Source organism: Channa argus, unplaced genomic scaffold (genome assembly GCF_033026475.1).
Source record: "Channa argus isolate prfri unplaced genomic scaffold, Channa argus male v1.0 Contig236, whole genome shotgun sequence".
Lineage (NCBI taxonomy): Eukaryota > Metazoa > Chordata > Actinopteri > Anabantiformes > Channidae > Channa > Channa argus.
Window position 1 is genome coordinate 1 of NW_027125454.1, and position 9,000 is coordinate 9,000.

A 9,000-nucleotide genomic window follows, 5' to 3' on the forward strand; every position below is an offset into this window, starting at 1 on the left:
TTTCTATGAATAAATAGGCAGTAACACCAGCTTGTGCTGCCCGTAAACCCAAGCAAAAAAGCTTACAGCACCTGTTATTCCCAGGCGGTCTTCCTACCAAGTACTAACCAGGCCCGGCCCTATTTGGCTGCCGAGATCGGGCGCTTAGAGAGCGGTGTGGCCGTAAGCTGCATTTGACATCATCAACAGCTCTTAAAAACGCTAGAGAAGCAGAATGCATGACACCTGCTAAGAAGAAGATAAATGTGGCAAAGTACAAAGTACTATAACTGTACTGGTCTGTTACGCCCCTGTCTAGGGGGTCAGGGTGAAACATACAAAGATAAATTTGCATGTTCCCTCTCCGATCCCCAAACCAAAATCCAGTATCAAGATAATCCAACAGAATGATATTTATTTTAAACGAAAGAAAGTGTCAAACAAAACATGACACTACAACTCAGGGCGAACCAAGGCCAACATAATAAACAAAATAAGCCATTTCCCACAGAAAGTGCTTGCTAGCCTGATAGAAATAAACAAACCAAAAGACAGTCGCTAACCCTAACTCCCTAATGTGAAAACAAGATAAAACAATCAAAAGAAAATGGCAGTCCACCCCTACAGATTTAATATTATTTACAAAATATACAATTTATAAACAAAACCACGGCACAAAACCTAACAATTCAAAAATGCTAAATAAGGTTTGGAAAGCAAGAACAGCAAACAGGTGCTGCTGCCAGAAAGAGCCTCGCTAGCTGTTGGGAACCGTACTTTTAAAACTCCAGGAAGTGTAGGATGGACCAATCAGCTTCCTGTACTTCCCCCAAATCCGGCCAATCAGGCAGGGCACCTATAAGAACAAGAAAATAAAAACAACACATATGGCCAGGACCGTAACATGGTCTACTAGTAATGAAGCACGATGGTTGACAAACCAATAAAGTAGCAAAACAGCAATGAAAGAACAAAATTTGATGAAAATATAGAACAATTTCTATGAATAAATAGGCAGTAACACCAGCTTGTGCTGCCCGTAAACCCAAGCAAAAAAGCTTACAGCACCTGGTATTCCCAGGCGGTCTTCCTACCAAGTACTAACCAGGCCCGGCTCTATTTGGCTGCCGAGATCAGACGAGATCGGGCACTTATAGAGCGGTGTGGCCGTAAGCTGCATTCGACATCATCAACAGCTCTTAAAAACGCTGGAGAAGCAGAATGCATGACACTTGCTAAGAAGAAGATAAATGTGGCAAAGTACAAAGTACTATAACTGTACTGGTCTGTTACGCCCCTGTCTACGGGGTCAAGGTGCAACATACAAAGATAAATTAGCATGTTCCCTCTCCGATCCCCAAACCAAAATCCAGGATCGAGATGTTCCAACAGAATGATATTTATTTTAAACGAAAGAAAGTGTCAAACAAAACATGACACTACAACTCAGGGCGAACCAAGGCCAACATAATAAACAAAATAAGCCATTTCCCACAGAAAGTGCTAGCTAGCCTGATAGAAATAAACAAACCAAAAGACAGTCGCTAACCCTAACTCCCTAATGTGAAAACAGTCCAAAGAAAATGGCAGTTCACCCCTACAGATTTAATACTATTTACAAAATATACAATTTATAAACAAAACCACGGCACAAAACCTAACAATTCAAAAATGCTAAATAAGGTTTGGAAAGCAAGAACAGCAAACAGGTGCTGATGCCAGAAAGAGCCTCGCTAGCTGTTGGGAACCGTACTTTTAAAACTCCAGGAAGTGTAGGATGGACCAATCAGCTTCCTGTACTGCCCCCCAATCCGGCCAATCAGGCAGGGCACCTATAAGAACAAGAAAATAAAAGCAACACATATGGCCAGGACCGTAACATGGTCTACTAGTAATGAAGCACGATGGTTGGCAAACCAATAAAGTAGCAAAACAGCAATGAAAGAACAAAATTTGATGAAAATATAGAACAATTTCAATGAATAAATAGGCAGTAACACCAGCTTGTGCTGCCCGTAAACCCAAGCAAAAAAGCTTACAGCACCTGGTATTCCCAGGCGGTCTTCCTACCAAGTACTAACCAGGCCCGGCCCTATTTGGCTGCCGAGATCGGACGAGATCGGGCGCTTAGAGAGCGGTGTGGCCGTAAGCTGCATTTGACATCATCAACAGCTCTTAAAAACGCTGGAGAAGCAGAATGCATGACACTTGCTAAGAAGAAGATAAATGTGGCAAAGTACAAAGTACTATAACTGTACTGGTCTGTTACGCCCCTGTCTAAGGGGTCAGGGTGCAACATACAAAGATAAATTAGCATGTTCCCTCTCCGATCCCCAAACCAAAATCCAGGATTGAGATGTTCCAACAGAATGATATTTATTTTAAACGAAAGAAAGTGTCAAACAAAACATGACACTACAACTCAGGACGAACCAAGGCCAACATAATAAACAAAATAAGCCATTTCCCACAGAAAGTGCTAGCTAGCCTGATAGAAATAAACAAACCAAAAGATAGTCGCTAACCCTAACTCCCTAATGTGAAAACAGTCCAAAGAAAATGGCAGTTCACCCCTACAGATTTAATACTATTTACAAAATATACAATTTATAAACAAAACCACGGCACAAAACCTAACAATTCAAAAATGCTAAATAAGGTTTGGAAACCAAGAACAGCAAACAGGTGCTGCTGCCAGAAAGAGCCTCGCTAGCTGTTGGGAACCGTACTTTTAAAACTCCAGGAAGTGTAGGATGGACCAATCAGCTTCCTGTACTGCCCCCCAATCCGGCCAATCAGGCAGGGCACCTATAAGAACAAGAAAATAAAAACAACACATATGGCCAGGACCGTAACATGGTCTACTAGTAATGAAGCACGATGGTTGGCAAACCAATAAAGTAGCAAAACAGCAATGAAAGAACAAAATTTGATGAAAATATAGAACAATTTCTATGAATAAATAGGCAGTAACACCAGCTTGTGCTGCCCGTAAACCCAAGCAAAGAAGCTTACAGCACGTAGTATTCCCAGGCGGTCTTCCTACCAAGTACTAACAAGGCCCGGCCCTATTTCGCTGCCCCAGATCGGACGGGATCGGGCGCTTAGAGAGCGGTGTGGCCGTAAGCTGCATTTGACATCATCAACAGCTCTTAAAAACGCTGGAGAAGCAGAATGCATGACACTTGCTAAGAAGAAGATAAATGTGGCAAAGTACAAAGTACTATAACTGTACTGGTCTGTTACGCCCCTGTCTAGGGGGTCAGGGTGCAACATACAAAGATAAATTAGCATGTTCCCTCTCCGATCCCCAAACCAAAATCCAGGGTCGAGATGTTCCAACAGAATGATATTTATTTTAAACGAAAGAAAGTGTCAAACAAAACATGACACTACAACTCAGGGCGAACCAAGGCCAACATAATAAACAAAATAAGCCATTTCCCACAGAAAGTGCTAGCTAGCCTGATAGAAATAAACAAACCAAAAGACAGTCGCTAACCTTAACTCCCTAATGTGAAAACAAGAGAAAACAATCAAAAGAAAATGGCAGTCCACCCCTACAGATTTAATACTATTTACAAAATATACAATTTATAAACAAAACCACGGCACAAAACCTAACAATTCAAAAATGCTAAATAATGTTTGGAAACCAAGAACAGCAAACAGGTGCTGCTGCCAGAAAGAGCCTCGCTAGCTGTTGGGAACCGTACTTTTAAAACTCCAGGAAGTGTAGGATGGACCAATCAGCTTCCTGTACTTCCCCCAAATCCGGCCAATCAGGCAGGGCACCTCTAAGAACAACAAAATAAAAACAACACATATGGCCAGGACCGTAACATGGTCTACTAGTAATGAAGCACGATGGTTGACAAACCAATAAAGTAGCAAAACAGCAATGAAAGAACAAAATTTGATGAAAATATAGAACAATTTCTATGAATAAATAGGCAGTAACACCAGCTTGTGCTGCCCGTAAACCCAAGCAAAAAAGCTTACAGCACCTGGTATTCCCAGGCGGTCTTCCTACCAAGTACTAACCAGGCCCGGCTCTATTTGGCTGCCGAGATCGGACGAGATCGGGCGCTTAGAGAGCGGTGTGGCCGTAAGCTGCATTTGACATCATCAACAGCTCTTAAAAACGCTGGAGAAGCAGAATGCATGACACTTGCTAAGAAGAAGATAAATGTGGCAAAGTACAAAGTACTACAACTGTACTGGTCTGTTACGCCCCTGTCTAGGGGGTCAGGGTGCAACATACAAAGATAAATTAGCATGTTCCCTCTCCGATCCCCAAACCAAAATCCAGGATCGAGATGTTCCAACAGAATGATATTTATTTTAAACGAAAGAAAGTGTCAAACAAAACATGACACTACAACTCAGGGCGAACCAAGGCCAACATAATAAACAAAATAAGCCATTTCCCACAGAAAGTGCTAGCTAGCCTGATAGAAATAAACAAACCAAAAGACAGTCGCTAACCCTAACTCCCTAATGTGAAAACAGTCCAAAGAAAATGGCAGTTCACCCCTACAGATTTAATACTATTTACAAAATATACAATTTATAAACAAAACCACGGCACAAAACCTAACAATTCAAAAATGCTAAATAAGGTTTGGAAACCAAGAACAGCAAACAGGTGCTGATGCCAAAAAGAGCCTCGCTAGCTGTTGGGAACCGTACTTTTAAAACTCCAGGAAGTGTAGGATGGACCAATCAGCTTCCTGTACTGCCCCCCAATCCGGCCAATCAGGCAGGGCACCTATAAGAACAAGAAAATAAAAACAACACATATGGCCAGGACCGTAACATGGTCTACTAGTAATGAAGCACGATGGTTGGCAAACCAATAAAGTAGCAACACAGCAATGAAAGAACAAAATTTGATGAAAATATAGAATAATTTCTATGAATAAATAGGCAGTAACACCAGTTTGTGCTGCCCGTAAACCCAAGCAAAAAAGCTTACAGCACCTGGTATTCCCAGGCGGTCTTCCTACAAAGTAGTAATCAGGCCAAGCTCTATTTGGCTGCCGAGATCGGACGAGATCGGGCGCTTAGAGAGCGGTGTGGCCGTAAGCTGCATTTGACATCATCAACAGCTCTTAAAAACGCTGGAGAAGCAGAATGCATGACACTTGCTAAGAAGAAGATAAATGTGGCAAAGTACAAAGTACTATAACTGTACTGGTCTGTTACGCCCCTGTCTAGGGTGTCAGGGTGCAACATACAAAGATAAATTAGCATGTTCCCTCTCCGATCCCCAAACCAAAATCCAGGATCGAGATGTTCCAACAGAATGTTATTTATTTTAAACGAAAGAAAGTGTCAAACAAAACATGACACTACAACTCAGGGCGAACCAAGGCCAACATAACAAACAAAATAAGCCATTTCCCACAGAAAGTGCTAGCTAGCCTGATAGAAATAAACAAACCAAAAGACAGTCGCTAACCCTAACTCCCTAATGTGAAAACAGTCCAAAGAAAATGGCAGTTCACCCCTACAGATTTAATACTATTTACAAAATATACAATTTATAAACAAAACCACGGCACAAAACCTAACAATTCAAAAATGCTAAATAAGGTTTGGAAACCAAGAACAGCAAACAGGTGCTGATGCCAGAAAGAGCCTCGCTAGCTGTTGGGAACCGTACTTTTAAAACTCCAGGAAGTGTAGGATGGACCAATCAGCTTCCTGTACTGCCCCCCAATCCGGCCAATCAGGCAGGGCACCTATAAGAACAAGAAAATAAAAACAACACATATGGCCAGGACCGTAACATGGTCTACTAGTAATGAAGCACGATGGTTGGCAAACCAATAAAGTAGCAAAACAGCAATGAAAGAACAAAATTTGATGAAAATATAGAACAATTTCTATGAATAAATAGGCAGTAACACCAGCTTGTGCTGCCCGTAAACCCAAGCAAAGAAGCTTACAGCACGTAGTATTCCCAGGCGGTCTTCCTACCAAGTACTAACAAGGCCCGGCCCTATTTGGCTGCCGAGATCGGACGGGATCGGGCGCTTAGAGAGCGGTGTGGCCGTAAGCTGCATTTGACATCATCAACAGCTCTTAAAAACGCTGGAGAAGCAGAATGCATGACACTTGCTAAGAAGAAGATAAATGTGGCAAAGTACAAAGTACTATAACTGTACTGGTCTGTTACGCCCCTGTCTAGGGGGTCAGGGTGCAACATACAAAGATAAATTAGCATGTTCCCTCTCCGATCCCCAAACCAAAATCCAGGATCGAGATGTTCCAACAGAATGATATTTATTTTAAACGAAAGAAAGTGTCAAACAAAACATGACACTACAACTCAGGGCGAACCAAGGCCAACATAATAAACAAAATAAGCCATTTCCCACAGAAAGTGCTAGCTAGCCTGATAGAAATAAACAAACCAAAAGATAGTCGCTAACCCTAACTCCCTAATGTGAAAACAAGAGAAAACAATCAAAAGAAAATGGCTGTTCACCCCTACAGATTTAATACTATTTACAAAATATACAATTTATAAACAAAACCACGGCACAAAACCTAACAATTCAAAAATGCTAAATAAGGTTTGGAAACCAAGAACAGCAAACAGGTGCTGCTGCCAGAAAGAGCCTCGCTAGCTGTTGGGAACCGTACTTTTAAAACTCCAGGAAGTGTAGGATGGACCAATCAGCTTCCTGTACTTCCCCCAAATCCGGCCAATCAGGCAGGGCACCTATAAGAACAACAAAATAAAAACAACACATATGGCCAGGACCGTAACATGGTCTACTAGTAATGAAGCACGATGGTTGACAAACCAATAAAGTAGCAAAACAGCAATGAAAGAAAAAAATTTGATGAAAATATAGAACAATTTCTATGAATTAATAGGCAGTAACACCAGCTTGTGCTGCCCGTAAACCCAAGCAAAAAAAGCTTACAGCACCTGGTATTCCCAGGCGGTCTTCCTACCAAGTACTAACCAGGCCCGGCTCTATTTGGCTGCCGAGATCGGACGAGATCAGGCGCTTAGAGAGCGGTGTGGCCGTAAGCTGCATTTGACATCATCAACAGCTCTTAAAAACGCTGGAGAAGCAGAATGCATGACACTTGCTAAGAAGAAGATAAATGTGGCAAAGTACAAAGTACTATAACTGTACTGGTCTGTTACGCCCCTGTCTAGGGGGTCAGGGTGCAACATACAAAGATAAATTAGCATGTTCCCTCTCCAATCCCCAAACCAAAATCCAGGATCGAGATGTTCCAACAGAATGATATTTATTTTAAACGAAAGAAAGTGTCAAACAAAACATGACACTACAACTCAGGGCGAACCAAGGCCAACATAATAAACAAAATAAGCCATTTCCCACAGAAAGTGCTAGCTAGCCTGATAGAAATAAACAAACCAAAAGACAGTCGCTAACCCTAACTCCCTAATGTGAAAACAAGATAAAACAATCAAAAGAAAATGGCAGTCCACCCCTACAGATTTAATACTATTTACAAAATATACAATTTATAAACAAAACCACGGCACAAAACCTAACAATTCAAAAATGCTAAATAAGGTTTGGAAAGCAAGAACAGCAAACAGGTGCTGCTGCCAGAAAGAGCCTCGCTAGCTGTTGGGAACCGTACTTTTAAAACTCCAGGAAGTGTAGGATGGACCAATCAGCTTCCTGTACTTCCCCCAAATCCGGCCAATCAGGCAGGGCACCTATAAGAACAAGAAAATAAAAACAACACATATGGCCAGGACCGTAACATGGTCTACTAGTAATGAAGCACGATGGTTGACAAACCAATAAAGTAGCAAAACAGCAATGAAAGAACAAAATTTGATGAAAATATAGAACAATTTCTATGAATAAATAGGCAGTAACACCAGCTTGTGCTGCCCGTAAACCCAAGCAAAAAAGCTTACAGCACCTGGTATTCCCAGGCGGTCTTCCTACCAAGTACTAACCAGGCCCGGCTCTATTTGGCTGCCGAGATCGGACGAGATAGGGCACTTAGAGAGCGGTGTGGCCGTAAGCTGCATTCGACATCATCAACAGCTCTTAAAAACGCTGGAGAAGCAGAATGCATGACACTTGCTAAGAAGAAGATAAATGTGGCAAAGTACAAAGTACTATAACTGTACTGGTCTGTTACGCCCCTGTCTACGGGGTTAAGGTGCAACATACAAAGATAAATTAGCATGTTCCCTCTCCGATCCCCAAACCAAAATCCAGGATCGAGATGTTCCAACAGAATGATATTTATTTTAAACGAAAGAAAGTGTCAAACAAAACATGACACTACAACTCAGGGCGAACCAAGGCCAACATAATAAACAAAATAAGCCATTTCCCACAGAAAGTGCTAGCTAGCCTGATAGAAATAAACAAACCAAAAGACAGTCGCTAACCCTAACTCCCTAATGTGAAAACAGTCCAAAGAAATTGGAAGTTCACCCCTACAGATTTAATACTATTTACAAAAAATACAATTTATAAACAAAACCACAGCACAAAACCTAACAATTCAAAAATGCTAAATAAGGTTTGGAAAGCAAGAACAGCAAACAGGTGCTGATGCCAGAAAGAGCCTCGCTAGCTGTTGGGAACCGTACTTTTAAAACTCCAGGAAGTGTAGGATGGACCAATCAGCTTCCTGTACTGCCCCCCAATCCGGCCAATCAGGCAGGGCACCTATAAGAACAAGAAAATAAAAACAACACATATGGCCAGGACCGTAACATGGTCTACTAGTAATGAAGCACGATGGTTGGCAAACCAATAAAGTAGCAAAACAGCAATGAAAGAACAAAATTTGATGAAAATATAGAACAATTTCAATGAATAAATAGGCAGTAACACCAGCTTGTGCTGCCCGTAAACCCAAGCAAAGAAGCTTACAGCACGTAGTATTCCCAGGCGGTCTTCCTACCAAGTACTAACAAGGCCCGGCCCTATTTGGCTGCCCCAGATCGGACGGGATCGGGCGCTTAGAGAGCGGTGTGGCCGTAAGCTGCAT

At 41.9% G+C, this 9,000-nt stretch overlaps 8 pseudogenes; all 8 read right to left on the minus strand.

The window, feature by feature from the left end:
* Positions 1-59: 59 nt before the first annotated feature.
* Positions 60-168, minus strand: LOC137122893 (5S ribosomal RNA; annotated as a pseudogene).
* Positions 169-1,035: 867 nt separating this feature from the next.
* On the minus strand, positions 1,036-1,154 carry LOC137122890 (5S ribosomal RNA; annotated as a pseudogene).
* Positions 1,155-2,011: 857 nt separating this feature from the next.
* On the minus strand, positions 2,012-2,130 carry LOC137122895 (5S ribosomal RNA; annotated as a pseudogene).
* Positions 2,131-3,974: 1,844 nt separating this feature from the next.
* On the minus strand, positions 3,975-4,093 carry LOC137122894 (5S ribosomal RNA; annotated as a pseudogene).
* Positions 4,094-4,950: 857 nt separating this feature from the next.
* On the minus strand, positions 4,951-5,069 carry LOC137122892 (5S ribosomal RNA; annotated as a pseudogene).
* An 857-nt stretch (positions 5,070-5,926) lies between these two features.
* LOC137122891 (5S ribosomal RNA) lies at positions 5,927-6,045 on the minus strand (annotated as a pseudogene).
* An 868-nt stretch (positions 6,046-6,913) lies between these two features.
* On the minus strand, positions 6,914-7,032 carry LOC137122896 (5S ribosomal RNA; annotated as a pseudogene).
* Positions 7,033-7,899: 867 nt separating this feature from the next.
* On the minus strand, positions 7,900-8,018 carry LOC137122897 (5S ribosomal RNA; annotated as a pseudogene).
* Positions 8,019-9,000: the final 982 nt, after the last annotated feature.